Here is a 16224-nt window from a genome sequence, read left to right on the forward strand (position 1 = left end):
AGTTTTTGTCGTTCGCCCCACCACAAAACTACTAGGCTATTCATGAGTGTACCACCTCGGCTGAGAGGAGGCAAAAGCTAAGTGAGATGTTACATGTCTCAGTCAGATATCTTTGTAGTGGGGATAAAACCATAACCTCAGCGGCGGCGGCAGCTAGAGCAGTAACAGTGGGAGGGGTAGGTGGTTGATTTGACGAAGAGGTGAAGTGGTGGAAAACAGTCATTGGTTCAAAACACGGGATCAACACATGGACGATATCTGCACGCGCTTCCGGTCTCTAACTCTTAACTTCAAAAAAGTTTGTTTTAAAAATATAATTATTTAATATTATACTAAAGGGTACCATTTTTTTAAAAGTGATTAAATATTAACTATAAAAATTATGTACTAAATGCGTGTATTCAAATGATTATATTATTTTTTAATGAATAAATGAATGTGTTCAGTCAATTTTTAATTGAACTAAAAATTAATATTATAATAGATTAAACTGAATGAATGGTTCACACGTGAATAAATTTTTTCACGTGTATTTCAATTGAAAGTGTTTATTGAATTGATCCGCTCGCGCTCTTTTTAATAATTCTTTAGTGAACTAATAATAGAAAACGTCTTCATTGTTTACTATAAGAATAGGGAAATTATTATTAAAAGAAATGGTACAAACGGATTTCTATTCAACTATTTTAACTGCAGATTATTGAGGTATGTATAAAAATAAATCTCGTTTAATTTTTATTTGTTTTCAAAGAATATAGTAATATTATTTAAGATAAATTATTATTTTGGTAAGAGATATTCTTACTAAATTAATGTTGGCTTTGTAATTAAATATAATAATGCATTTTTTCAGGGATATTTTGTATTATTTAAAATTTTTATTATAGATTGATAAAATCTTTTGATTTTCAAATTCTGTTAATAAAAATATTTATCCAGGAATAGATTTAGTTTATTGTATTGAATTAAATCATTTTCTTCAATGTTTTAAGAATAAGACTGAAATTTAGTTTTTCTAATTAAACAGACCACCTTATATATTACAGGATCTTACAGGACCATATTAATCTTTATTGAATTAGTTTTCCTAATTTTTATTTAATTTTAGTTTTGATTATAAAAAAATTCAAATTTTCTTTCAGGTTATCAATTAAGAAATACTTATTTGATAATTAGATTAATTTTAAAAATCTAAATTAAAATATTTTATTTTGTCTCCAAAAGAAAAAAAATATTTTTTAAGTATATTCATAATTATAAAATTATCTTGAGGTTACTAAAATATAAGTTTTATTTTTTTTGAGAGCATACTCGTCACGATTTAAAGCTTGATATAGATTCCACTCCTGATATCCTTAATTACATGTAATTTGGTGAAAATAAAATTGTATACTGTTATTATTCTATTATGATAATTTATAATTTACTTTTACTTTCAGTTTCATTCTGAATAAATTTATGGTCTAACATAATAAAAAAAGTTATGTATATATAAAATGAATAACATAAAACTTTATTTAATTTATGTTTGTTTTTCTTCAACTTTGGTTACTTCTGGTATTTATTTAATTATTCTGTTTTATTATTTTTGTGATACTTATTATTTAATGACTGTATCTGTTTGTTTTTTTAAAATTATATTTTAAAAGATAATCTAAAATTAAACACTTAAATATGTTAAAAGTAATAAAAATATAGTTCTGAAAGCGCTTTGTATTTAAGTTAAGATTGATAAAAGATTTTATTTTTATTTTTCTATTAAAAGTTTAAATTAATACCTTAAGTAGTTGTGTAAACACCGATTTACTTTTCAAATTTAGCGTAATGTGATTTGAAAAATTAAAAAAAAAGTGTTTCAAAGATATATCTATTATTATTTTTCTGAAAAATTATTTTTCTTTTTTTAATAAAAAGCAATAAAAATTACCAATAAATACTTTTTTCTGATTATATAAATTAAAAAAAGTACAATAAATTTTTTTTAAATTTAATTTTGAGCGAATTGATGTTAAATTAATTAAAGTAAAAATATTTATACTTACAAAATTATGTAAATAATATTATAAGAAGTTCCTTTTTTATGTTATATGATAAATTTGATATCTGGAATCTCTATAGAGTATTATACCGGTGTTGTTTTTTAGATTATCACAAATATAAAGTTTAGTACTAAACTTTAATTTAATTTTTTTGTTTAATTGACATAAATAATTAGTTACTGGTTACTTCTGATCTTTGAAAGAAGAATTAAAATGCATTAATTAGGAATTATATAACGCATTAGTTATTTCTTACTTACAATATTAAGTTTTTAAAATTTTCATTATTAATTCAAAATTATCATTGAAAATAAATATAATATTAAGAGAAAAAAAACATCATTTATGAGATTTTTGGACAATCAAAGATTCTGGTTTTCTTTATTTTTTCGCAATAATTTTTTTTCAAGAAAAAGTAACAAACTGATTAGATTTAATAAAAAAAGACACGACGATTTATTTTTATTATTAGATCAGTTCAATTTCTTTACTAGCTATAATTTAAAATATATATATATTAAACGAAAAACGTCGTAAAGTTTAATAAAAAATATAGTTTCTTGATTAATTCAAATTCTTTTATTTAGAAACTGTAAAAATATTAATAACTTCGTAAACCATTAAAAAAAAAAGAAGTAAGTAAAAATTTTGAAATGGTATTAATAATTCCTTTTTTAAAAATGGAAACAAATTTTTTCTAAGTTTATTTATAAATTGATTGTAATTAATTAAAATGTTGAACTTAGCCTGGTATTTCTTAGACTATTAATTAAGCGCAATAAAGAAGCTGTGGGTAAAAGCAGCTAAATTATAATAATTAACATTTTATTACAAATTGTTGATACGGGTACAAATCTGTATAAATTTATTCATTTTTGTAAATTATTGACGATTATTCATTTATATTTCCTGTCATTTGTTTATTTAATTTATTTAAACATTTTTTTAAATTAGATTTTTCAATATTAACCAAGATCTTTGTTTTTTATGTTTATTTTTTTAATTTCTGAGGGGGGTTTTAAATAAATAATAAAAAAAAAGAATGAAAGATTTAAATTTTTTTTAGGGTTCATTTTATTTATTGTGTTGTTAAACTAAATTCTAAAAATTTGCTAACCATTTATCAATTAATACTTAATTTATTTTTAAAATTAAATTTAAACCTTAGGTATTTTACGCATAAAGATTTAACTTTTAACATATAATTTTATTATTAATTTGTTTTTTTAAATCTAAAAATAAAACAATTTTATTTTATTACGTTAAATTGTTTCCAAATTATGAACAAAAGACATTCATAAAAATATAGATAATTTCTCTAGTTTTATAATAAATTAAAAGTTTTTATAATTTTTTATTTTGTTGAAAATTGTATGGTTAGAAGAAAATGAAGTAGGCCTAAATTTTATACGTATGAGTTAATTATTTAATGTAATATATTTGTGAAAAGTGTTTTCTTTTATTCTGGATTCATCAAAGATGGAAGTTAGGGAAAAATGATACATTTTTTAACTATAAAAATGGAGACGTTTCAAGTGAATTCGAAGCGTCCCTTTGTTTCATTCTACGGGTGTAGACCGTAAATATTTAATTTTACGTATTCACTCACATGTTACTACATGTGAGAAAAATAATTACTATTCTTTTTAATAGATTTTGATTTATCTTCTAAGATATTTTTTTAATAAAAACTTGACCGTTATACAATATCAATTATTTTCAACCAATATTTTTAAAACAACTGGGAATGTTATATTTTAGTGTTTAAATTTAAGAAATATTTTACTGGGGGTTGAAATATGTGAAAAAATCAGTGTTTCAAATGGCCGTACATTTTAAAAGTTTATTAAAATTATATGAACCATTTTTAGGAAATTCTTTCTTTTAATTAAAATTTTAATGAAATCTAGTGAAATAGTAGAATTATTGAATAGTATTAATAATAATTTTATATTTTACAATATCACTGTAAAATTCGGTAATAGTTTATTTAAATTAACTGCAAGTATTAAAATCATTTGGAAAAGTGAATTATTTATTTAAATCTATCAAAAATAAATAATTTTTCAAAGTACCTTTAATTTTTTTTTCTATTTTGAGTACTCTATCTTTCTTAGCTTCATTCATTGATGTTGACGCGTTTCGGAACAATCCATTGCAAAAACTTATTGTACTCTAAGTACTCTAAGAAATACAAGTTTTAACATTGGAGTTATTCTGAAACGCATCAACATACTCGTATAATAAAAGAATGAAACTAAGAAAGGTAAACCAAATAGTACTCAACATAGAAATCAGTGTTCAGTGAAATTTTTAATTTCAGAAACCGAGCAAAATAGAAAGAAAATATCAATAATTTACTAGCCATTAATTTGGCGCCAAATTTAATAAAACGTTTAAATGATTAATGAGAAAATATTAGCTTTCAGAGAAATTTTTTAAAGAAGATTTTTATTTTGATTATAAAGTTTATTTTATTTTTTATTATTTTTTTTTCTTTAATTTGGATGGACAAAGGATCAGTCAGTCGTATGGAAAAAAACCCTCTTGCGAGAATTGGAATGGCGAAAAACTTGCATCTTGATAAAAAAATAATGCTCAGTAAAGATATAAAAAGAATTAATTTGAACATGATTGAAATAATGTAACATCCCGCATCCAATTTCTCTCTTGGATGCGGGATGTTACATTATTTTTAACTACGTCTTAGTAAAAATAAGATAAAAGAACTCACAAAATATAAAATGTTTACCAGCGTAAGCTACGGTTCTGGAATATCGGATATATATTATTATAAGTTATGCGACTAATTTTCTTAAATTTCCGTGTGAAAATTTTTTGGTATCAGATTGATAACAGGCCACTGTGTAGTAATATTATAATAATTAGAGAAGATAACAAAAAAAAAAAATTACAATTACTTCAAATTATGTAGGTTATACAATATTCTTAAAAAGTTTTCTTATACAGAATTACACAAAGAATGTAACAAACTTTCAGGACATGTTCTTCTGGTGAAAATAAAGAAGAAAGTTCACGTAAATATTCGTTCGGAAATGTTTCATCAGCGAGTATAGACTGGCGAAAGATTTTTCTCTGTGCCTTCTGTAAAATTAAGCCAGACTTTAATTCTTGGGATCCATATTAAGGGGTAAATTTTATGTTATATGAAATTTCATTTGAGAAAAAAAATTAGATCCCAGAAGAACTGGTATTAGAGAAAAAAAAATTTCGATAAATCTGGAGTAAAACACAAAAGACTGCGGATGAAAAACACACTATTTCAAGTTTAGCATAAAATTACTTTGTTAAATGGGTAATAAACAAATAAAGGTTTTAAAGAAAACTTTAATAGGTTTCCTGTACCGATTTGACAGGTCCTTTAACAAATTCCAAACCTGTACAGAATTTAATTTTGAGTAAAATGGTACAAAGAACAACACACAGTTAACAGATTACGGTCCCCGCTCTAAAAGAGTGCGAACAGGACTAAGAGTAAAGGCCACTTTGCTCGTAACAGGGACTTGCGACCATGAGTCGTTGCTACTCTTTTCACCGCGGGTGTTCGAACAAATCGTGCGCCAAATCCTCTGAATCCTCGTGAAAAGAATTCTTATTAATTGTCTTAACAGTAAGGGCACAAAGGCGTTGTAACAGTTCTTAGATTTAAAGATTGTGAAACTGGGTACACACTCGACCACCAGCTCAAAAATAGCACTGAAAAAGACTTATACAACGCAAACCTCTGTTTGTGAAAAGAGAACAGAGGTTTTAGTTGAAAAGAAGAAACCGTGTGTTAAAGTCCACAGAAACTAATTTACAAACGTATGTGTTTCAAAGTTTATTAAAAAAAAACATTTCAAAATGTGGCAATTTAACTAGATATTAAACGAAATAAAATGTTCAATATTACAAAACAAAAAGAATTAATTTCTTATCTTAAAACACATAAAAAAATTCGTACAGATCGAATCTAGAACCTTCTCCAATTTTATAGAATTCGTCAAAATAAATATAAATTGAGAATTTATCGAACGAACCGTTTATGAGAAAACAGTTTGGACATTTTTCAATTTTTAATCGAGAAATAGCGGTTGAAGTTTCTAAAGCAGCAACTTTTCCCTGGATTCTGACTTTCTTGTAAGTGCCTTAAACATTTAATACAGTGCGTTCGAAAACTTGCTGTGCACTGGAATTACGGAAGTGTAATGACGAATTTTTTTAATTATAGCTTAGCATTTTTATTTCATTATTTAATAAAAACGGATATTACAGTAACTGGGTTAGTTTAAAAAAGGTGTTGAAAATAACTTCCTCCACATCAATATAACACTGCTCAGTTAGTTTTCAAAAACTTTAACCAGCTGATGTACAGGAATATCTAATACGCATGCCGTTATTGCGGTTTTTAGTTCGTTAGTCGTACTTGTTTGCAGCGATAGACTGCTTGTTTCGTTATCCCCCGTAATCTTAATCCCCCCGTAATAATCTTTTTTTGTATAGTCTTGTGCAGTCTCAGTTCGACCATTCCTGAGATGTGTGGTTAATTGAAACTCTACTACCAAAGAACACCGGTATCCACGATCTAGTATTCAAAATCGTATAAAAGTAACTGCCTTTACTAGGGCTTGAACGCTGGAACTCTCGACTTACAAATCAGCCGACGTACAGGCTACAAACCTTTCGAAATGATTCGTTCGCCAAAGATATTTCGTAAAAAGGTTATTGACCTGTTAGCTATGATCTCTGTGGCGCCAATTTGTTAGAACCAACCGTGATGGGTTTCCATTTTTGTTAACTGACCAGTGAAGTTTTTTAAAACAGCACAATAACGATCACCATTAACTGTATTTTCAAAAGAGATTGGACCCACAATTTGCGTTCTACTCAGATCGACCTAGACTCCAATTTTCGCTTCGTGTGAAGATTGTTCGTGTAATTCGTGGGGGTTAGTTGTTTATTTTGTGAATTAATATACCTTTTCAAATGAAACCACGCTTCATCTGTAAAAAACGTAATGTCGAGGATACCTACGGAATTTTAATCAGTAAAACGTTTAAACTGTTGACAATAATTTAGTCTTTTAACATGATCTTTAGGTTTCACTTCTTGAACACAAAAAGTTTTAGTTCTTTTCTTACAACCTTACGTGCGGCAACAAGTACAATACCTTGCTTCTCTGCTAACTTACGTATTGAATTTGATGGATTTTCTTTTTACTGAAGTTTTAGTTCTTTTCTTACAACCTTACGTGCGGCAACAAGTACAATACCTTGCTTCTCTGCTAACTTACGTATTGAATTTGATGGATTTTCTTTTTACTGAAGTTTTAGTTCTTTTCTTACAACCTTACGTGCGGCAACAAGTACAATACCTTACTTTTCTGATAACTTACGTATTGAATTTGATGGATTTTCTTTTTACTGTTTATCCTCCGGGAATTATCGTTCACATACTACTTCAGAGGATGAATGATTATGATATGTATGAGTGTAAATGAAGTATTTTATTGTATAGTCTCAGTTCGACCATTCCTGAGATGTGTGGTTAATTGAAACCCTACCACCAAAGAATACCGGTATCCATGATCTAGTATTCAAATCCGTATAAAAGTTACTGCCTTTACTAGGACTTGAACTCTGAAACTCTTGACTTCCAAATCAGCTGATTTGTGAAGATGCGTTCACCACTAGACCGACCCGGTGGGTTACTTTGATGGACTTTTCGGTCATAACATCCGAAATATCAAGCAGCTTCTATTCGTTTAGTTTAAGTGGTCTTCTATTTCAATCAGCGTCTTCAACAGAGCTTGTTGTCCGAAAATGTTTGGTTAGAGTTCGAAATGGATTACGGTAAGGAACGGGAGGATTATTCGAAAACTTTTCCGAAAACTTGTGCTATACTAAATCAGAATACTTGTCACCTCCACAAAAGACGTGTTCGACGGGAAAGATGCTTTTCTCGAGTGAAAGAACCAATATATTTATTGGAACTGTTGATTTCGATAAACGAAACACATACAAACAACTCAACAAGTGACGTTTTGATTTATTACTGAGCAATGCTCAATAAACCCACAGGGCAACCAACCTAACCCCGAAAGAACAGAATGCACCACATAATTCTAAAGCATATTACACAGTAATTTTCCAAACCCTGAATAATCACAAACCAGATTTTCTTGAAAATTTTCACTTTAAAAAATATTTACTTTTGGCTAATTAAAAAGGCCTTTTTTTGTTTATAAAAATTCTATTCTCCTTCACAAAAACTTCTTGTGATCAATATTTTAAAAATTGTAGCCAGTTATTTGAAAGGGCATTAAACTATCTTTATAGATATTACTTGAAGAAGAAATTAATATGCAGTAAATTATAACATTCTATTAAATTCAATAAAATTCTATAAAAGAAAATAATTTTGAACAATTTGAATTTATTTTTGAGCAAATATTATTTTTGTCGAACTTACAAAAGTAGTAACTTTTGAATTGGCATACCAGGTTATGTTTTATAATTACACTATTTTAACAAACTAATTCACAAATCTAACAATCTAATAAATAACTAATGGACGATAAATTAGCTTAAAAAAAATTAAATTAAATTACGCAAAATAAGTGGACACAATGATTATGAATCATTGTATCATTGAATCATTATATCATTAATAATAAATTAATATTTTAATTATAATTTACATTACAAAGAGTGTCTCATAAGTATATCAGATAGTCACCTATATATTTAAAATATCAAGGATTAATTACTTACAAACCATACATTTTTGCGATTTGTTTTTTCTCTAATGTAAATTTTGGAAATGCTATTTATAGATTACATCAAAATGTTGAAAGTGTCCTATCATAAACTTCGGTGCATGCTTGACGAGTTTTTTTGCATGCTCGAATGAACACGGTCTCTAAGACGTCCTGCCTCCCAGAAACGGGGAAGTATTAAACCGATTTATAGTGTATTTGTTTTCATTAGCTGGATAAATACGACTATAGACTTACAGAAATTTTACCTACAGTTACGCTTTTTGAATAATTAAAAAAAATAAAAACTCGTTGAAACTATGTAAAAGATATCCCTGCTTACTAGATATTTAATATTGGTTGGCTAACAATTGATTGATTATGCTTTATATTATCGTTACCAACAACATTAAACTATTTAATTGGTATAATCTAATTAGTTTTACAAATTTTATTGGTATACAAAATTTCCCTGGTAATAGAAATTGTTTGAATATTATCCAGATATTTTATTTAAAGTATATAGATACCAGGTTGTATGAGTTTTTCATCAGTTTGTACATAAATGTGTAATATTATTTTATTTTTAAATCAAATAGCTAAATTTAGACCAAAAAAAACGTTTTTAAAATCGATTAAAGTACATTTTATTTTAAATTATTTTTAAAGCTCTAAAAAATTGTCCTCACTTGTAAGTTAAGCTTCTTCTGAAACTGCTACCGGAAGCTCTAAATGTTATTATGCCATTGTTTATGGCGCAGGTGTTTGAATTCCATTTGAACGATTTTTCTATTCATGATAAATTTGAAATGTGTCTGTGTGTGTGTTTTCACGCGCGCGTGTGTAGAGTGATGTAAGTTGTGTTTCTTATTTAAGAATTTTGTTTTTTATGTTTGCAGTTTTTCAAGTATGTGCCTTCTTTATGTGTTGTTATTTTCATATTGTTAATGTTTACGGATGTGTGCTTTTTTATTTGTTGGTTTTCGAAATAAAGGGGATTCAGTGGTAGATGAAGTGCCTTTATATGTTTTTTTTTTTGTCCTTGTAAAACGTTAACCTGTTTGTCCTATGTAGCAATTATAATAGTCTAGAATAATCATGCAATACATACAAATTTCATTACATAACTTTTTATAAAAAACTATATATATAAAACAACATGTCATGGTTGATTCATCACAACGCCCAACAAAATCTATTGAAGATAAATTGATGAAAATCTGTATATACGTTCTTCTTACGGTGTACGTGCGCACTAAGAAGGATTTTTTATAATTCTGAGTTTAAAAGGTTAAAATGGTGTAATAATGAAATTTACTTTTTTGAATTTCTCTGTAACGAATGAAAAATAACTTGACTTTTGTTCATGTGAATATCTAAAAACCAATTACTCGTACTTTTTGAAAATCTACCATGAAAGGGCTGAAGAAAGGTAAAAAAAAATTTCGAACAGTAATTGTAAATTTTACCTATTTTCGACTATACTAAACGAGATATTTTGTAGATTTGGGCTTTGAAACACTCTTCAGATAAATATCTAAAAACCATTTTCTAGTTTTCTGAATCCTAATATTTTAAAGGAAAAAAAAACATAAATTTCTTTTTACATTATTGCCATTTTATGCTACCGCTATTGAATGAATCTTCATAAGATTTCGTAACATTGTTATAGTAATTTATGTTTATATTTATAATTATGTATTTCCGCGATGGGAAATCTAAAAACCAATTAGTGGGTCTTCTACTAACCAAACTGTTACTCTGAAGAAATTATAATACACTGATAATTTATATAAGTTGAACAGCCTTTTATTTTTATTTATCATTATCATTCTTACAAGCTTGAGTTTAATGAACACAGGGGGCGGAGTTTAATGAACACGGAAAGGACGAGCGAAGCGATTCCCGATCGTTCAAAACATCCCCTGACCGAGACGGGAACGCAAGTAACCATTAGCGCGGGCGAAGCAGCTACGGGATGCTAGTTTTATACATATACAAGTTCAAAATACACATTTTACATATACATTATAACATTGTGTTCGATATTAATGGTAATTTTTGTCCCTAGACAAACCGGATTAGTTCCCATTAACTCCATAATGAAGCATTTTATATAAAATTATATAAAATTTGTACAAAATTGGGCTTTATGGTAGAGTTTAAAAGTATATTTTATATGATTATCTACGAATAGTTGTAGGCTACCTTGAACTGATTATTATTCTTTCGACCTGGACACCAGATTGGAAGCTATACCATTACTTCTCGGATAAACTGGAACGAGAGACAGTTTACAGATAAATAGTTTTCTGTATAAAATAGTTAGATGTATAATTGGTTAAAATTTTAGGGGATTTAAATAAGATATTGGTAAAAATTATGTTTCTTATTTCAACCAGTTTTATTTTAAAAAATAAATAAAGGTGATTAATAAAAAAGTAAAGTACGAAAAAATCATATAAGGCTGTTGCTGATTCAATTCCAGTAAATAATGATACATATATTTTTAAAGAAGTGATAATTTAACTGTAAGCTAAAAATTTACTTAATTTATAAAATATTTGAAAGAATTATTAAAAATTACTCGGTTAGTAGTGAGTTTTTGAAGTGTCTGTTTTAACGCTTTAATTTATGGAGATACGTTTAAACTGTTTTAAATGTAAAAAGAACATTATAATGAAAAAGTTAAACTTTGAATGTCCTTGGACTTTTGTTTATAACTATAAATTTTTAAAAATAAATAAAAAGTGGAAAAAATAAAATAAAGGATTTTGAAAATAAATCTGGTAGTTTGCTTAAATATTATTAATAAAATTAAATGTATTATTATTTTTTCTAATAAAAACCAGTTATCAATGAAAAGTCTAATGAGACACTTCTGAACAAACAATATTATGATTATTTTTTTTTTTTATGAGATGTGCGAGCATCGACTGCTTTGGTCATTTAGCCCTAACGAAAATTTGTAGCGTATGAAAAATGCCTGATTGAGATTCGAACCCAGGACCTGCGGATTAAAGACTGAGACGCTACTACTTGCATCATGGAGTCCGGTGCCAGTAATAATAATAATTATTATTATCTCAAATATTAATTCGACTTTAACAGAGTTATTACATCTAACTTCTATTTAACTTAAATTATTACATATTGTATTTGAGTATTATTGTTTAATTTAATACAATTGCTATTTATAGATTTTATACGTATGTATAGTTTATATCTGGGTATAAAATAATATGTATATGATATATTTATAACTGTAATAGTTATTATTTAATATATGTCATGTAATATATAATTAATTGAATAAATTCAATAATGTCGTTATTGTATATTAAGGTTACATAAGTCTTAAAGGGATTGTTTTACGTTTTTTAAATTTCCTTACGTCACGTGATAATTTGGTGGCCGTTCAAATCAGTACTCACATATTATGTTAATCATAATTTATAGTCTTATAAGAAGTTGGTTACTTTTAAATATCTGTTACAATTAAAAAATTACACATTTACCTAATTTTAAAATTAAAAAAAAAAATTAAATGTCTGCAGGTGGCGCAGATAAATTTGTTATAGTTTTAATAAATCTCTATTCGTGTCCTATATACGCCAATATAATTTATTTATATCGTGTTTTGTCGATTTTATGATTTTTTTTTTTTTAATTACTAATAAGTTCATTTTTCCACCATTTTGAGGTCTTACACTTGATTTATAAAATTAATATTTATATACTTTAGGCATTTTAGTAAACCTTACATTAGTATATTTGAATAAACTTGATAGGTTACACCGTTATTACGTATTGATTATTAGAAAATTTTTATTTTGGCTGCTATTTTGAGGTAGACCCGATGACCGATCGTGCCCATTCGTGTATTTTTCAACTCCTCCGAAATCACAATCTGATACAAAAAGTGTTTGCATATATACATGTTATATTCAATAACGAACTGTTATTATAGTTCGTTATTGAATATGAACGTTATCGAATCGACGCTTGAACGCGTCGAATTCAATTGTTGGTAACCGGTGTTTTGTACATTAACTGTAATTATATATTTATACCAACAGGCCATGCTTAACAAAATTATAAACGAACTGTTAGTTCATTAATAAAATTAAAGATAACACGTACAAGTTTTTGCAAAACTTTTTTAAATTGCTTTAATTGCTTTAATTAAACTTAACGCTAGAGATATTTGTCTATGCCAAACTAATTACAGGTTAATGCTTTTTCAATTACTAATTTTGTAATTTTGTATATATATATATATATATATATATATATACACCCACACAAGTGTAATTAACTAACTTTTACTACCGATTCAGAAATGTAATCCTGAGATTGATTCGAAGTAAATAATCTTATAACACCTGCCCGGAAACATTTTGTTTTCTAGTTTCGGCTAGAAAAAAATCTCGCCCAAATTTATATATGCTCTGAAGATGAAATAATACCAATATATTAAATTTTTTTGAAAACTTATTGTAAGGAGTCTAGTAAGAATATACATCTGAAAAAAATCAAGATTATAAAAATAAAAGTCGACTGATGTGAATTTTACGATCAGTGACATCAATTCTAAACATTGTTTAAAATTTGACGATAATATTTTTTTAATTACCAGATTTTAACTATTTTTAGATCTATTTAATATAGAATATTAATAATGTTATTGTAGTTCGACTATAAAATATTTAGAATTGATAAATTAATTTTTATACATTTGAAATTACTAAGAATAACTGTTGTATATTGCACGTAAATTGCAATTAATTAAATGTTTATAAAACAGTTTAAGATGTAATTATAAACAGAGTACTTTTAGTTAAGTACGAAAAATGTTGTCATTTGTTTTGGTATAGAATCATTATATTTGTGCTATATTTTGATTCAAATAATATATAAATTTCTTAAAATTATTTATGTTTGGTTTATACCGTATTTTTGTGGTTAAATTCATTTCAAAAGCTTTTTTGAAAACTTTTTATTGGCAATTTAAAATAGTTAATTTTTACGTTAAATTAGTGTAAAATACTTCATCTGTAGTTTTTTGAACTTTACAATATTCTCTCGAAAATTATTTAAGTACTGTTCCGGGTCGTATTAAAAAAAAATAATTAGCTACTACATTATAAAAAAAATCACTAATTTCTCTCAAAAAACTTCTTCCAAGAATTTTGTAATAGCATTTTTTTTACCTTTTAGAATAGAAATCAGAGTGAAATTTTTGGTAGTCATAACTCAAAAATAAAGCCTTAACGAATGTAGATAACAATTATTCACAATTTTTAAATTAATTAATTAAATTAAATTAATTAGTAAATTGGGTTCCTAGAGTGCTGGCAAAACTTCATTAATCACTTTATGTATTCACATGTAAAAGTTTGTTCGTAATCGAATTTTTTTTACATGTTAGAGTTAGCATAACTACGCAGTACTCGAATAGCACTGAGAAAGGCACCGGGGATTGACCAGCTTGATCCGGATATATTTTATCATCTACTACCTGGCATAAGAGAGCCGTTTGGCAGGCTGTTCTCGGGGTGCCTTAGTTGGGGTTGCTTTCCGACTTGTTGGAAGGTGGCTTTGGTGAGGGTGCTCTTAAAATCAGGAAAGAATCCGAGTGAGGTCGGCAGTTATCTGCCCATCAGCCTTTTGCCGGCAATAGGCAAGTTGCTTAAAAGTCTGGTCGTCGGACCGTGTGGAAGTTCCTTGATGCCGTTGCTTTGTTCAACTGGCATCAATAGTTTTAGGGATATAAGACTCCTACCCCTTGCTGTAGGAAGCTACTCTCGAGAAATGGCTAGCTATCGGTCAAATATTGTACCAAGCACTAAAATATGGTGGACAGGTACTTGCTGGCATCCAGCGAACTAGGCGTGGCAGAAATTGCTGTCCTTGACGAAATAAATTTTAATTTATTGACAAGTTATATGTTTTAGTATGTAGACGGGGTGCGCCTATCCATTTTAGTAATATATGACAAGTAAGCGATGGGACACGCAAGCGAGTGGCATAGGGCACCATGCTTATTCCGCTCACGCAGTTAGGTAAGCTCTAAGAGCTAATTAGGATAATGCTCGCTAAACCGTTTTGAGGCACAGTAGCCGTTTGTAGCACGGACATTCTTTCTTATGCTTTAGGGCGAATTGGTTGGTGGTGGGAGAAATGCCAGACAAACCAAATAAGTACCCAGTGGATGGGGTGGGGGTGGGGATAATTTTATAAAATATTTTATTTATTAGTAATCTCCAGAATGATATTTCATCAATGAAATATCATACTAGAAAAATACATTTCGGAAAATTTTTACTTTCTCGTCTAGATAGCGCTGAAGCAGAGCTATAGCTCTAAAAGGGAAAGTATTGTAATCGGTCCAATTTGGGCATATGCGGTTTTCACCGGATCTTGACGTTTTGACCTCTAAGGAATCCAAAAAACTGGTTGGAAATTTTCCGGATGTTAATGTTCGTATGTTCTTGTATATGTATGGTGTAGGCCTCTAAATCACCTTATATCTCCAGAACTATCAAATCGATTTTCACTACACTTGGTCAGACTACTTCTATGTAAGGGGCATTGATGCAGTTAAATTTTTAACTTAAAAGGTCAAGGGGGTGAGCCTGGAAAGCAAGGTCACCCTCAGTATCTCGAGATTTCGTCTAATTAAGGTCATATTTTTTTAGGCATGTTTGTTAACAATTAAAGAATAACAATATTTGCAAAAAACGTTGTTTTTTTCAAAATCACACCCGCATCCCAAAAAATTCTGTTGTAGTCGTCAGCTATGTTGTGACGTCACAGATGAGTAGTAGAATTAAAATAAATGAATAATGTTTAAAGTGTAAAAAAAGAACTCTGTTTGGATGGAGGTCTCCAACTCGATCGCTATGTTGACTCGGTACCGAGTGCATGCCGGCCGTACAAGCCAAATTTGTTTTACTTAAGTATGAAATTAATTAGTTTAGTTAGTGCCGACCGTCGCCGCTAGTACCGTCACACCTGCGCGAATTAAATACGGTATATGCGATCGTTTTAGTTCGTATCATTGAATTAACGAAAAAATAATCGAAAAAATACTATATTTAAATAAAATGATAAATATTTTTAATTAAGTTGTGTGTGTAAGCCGTGCATCAGAAATAACTGTGTTTTTAGGTTTTTTTCTAATAAAATGTTAATCAACAGTTTGCATTTTTTAATTAATACTGTTTTTGACCTTTGTTTTTACAAATCGACCATGATATTTACAGTATTAACAATTTTATAGCCGATTGTTAATATTTTAAACTAGACAATATATTCTATTTAGGTTTGATTTAAATTGAATAAAGTAGACTAAATTTGTACGTATTGAGTACTTATGCTTTAATGAGGTGCCACTTAATTTAATTTACGCATACTTCTAGTTTT

The 16224-nt window shown here is 27.9% G+C and overlaps 1 protein-coding gene across 1 annotated transcript in view; it reads left to right on the plus strand.

Moving 5' to 3' along the window:
* The first annotated feature begins 582 nt into the window (after positions 1-582).
* ci (transcriptional activator cubitus interruptus) overlaps positions 583-16224 on the plus strand; it is a 752653-nt gene continuing 737011 nt past the window's right edge. The window contains exon 1 of the mRNA XM_075375510.1: positions 583-705. The gene's annotated coding sequence lies outside the window, so the exon portion shown is untranslated. The remainder of the gene's footprint in view (positions 706-16224) is intronic.

The sequence above is a fragment of the Lycorma delicatula genome, chromosome 9 (genome assembly GCF_047948215.1).
Source record: "Lycorma delicatula isolate Av1 chromosome 9, ASM4794821v1, whole genome shotgun sequence".
In the NCBI taxonomy this organism is placed as follows: Eukaryota; Metazoa; Arthropoda; class Insecta; order Hemiptera; family Fulgoridae; genus Lycorma; species Lycorma delicatula.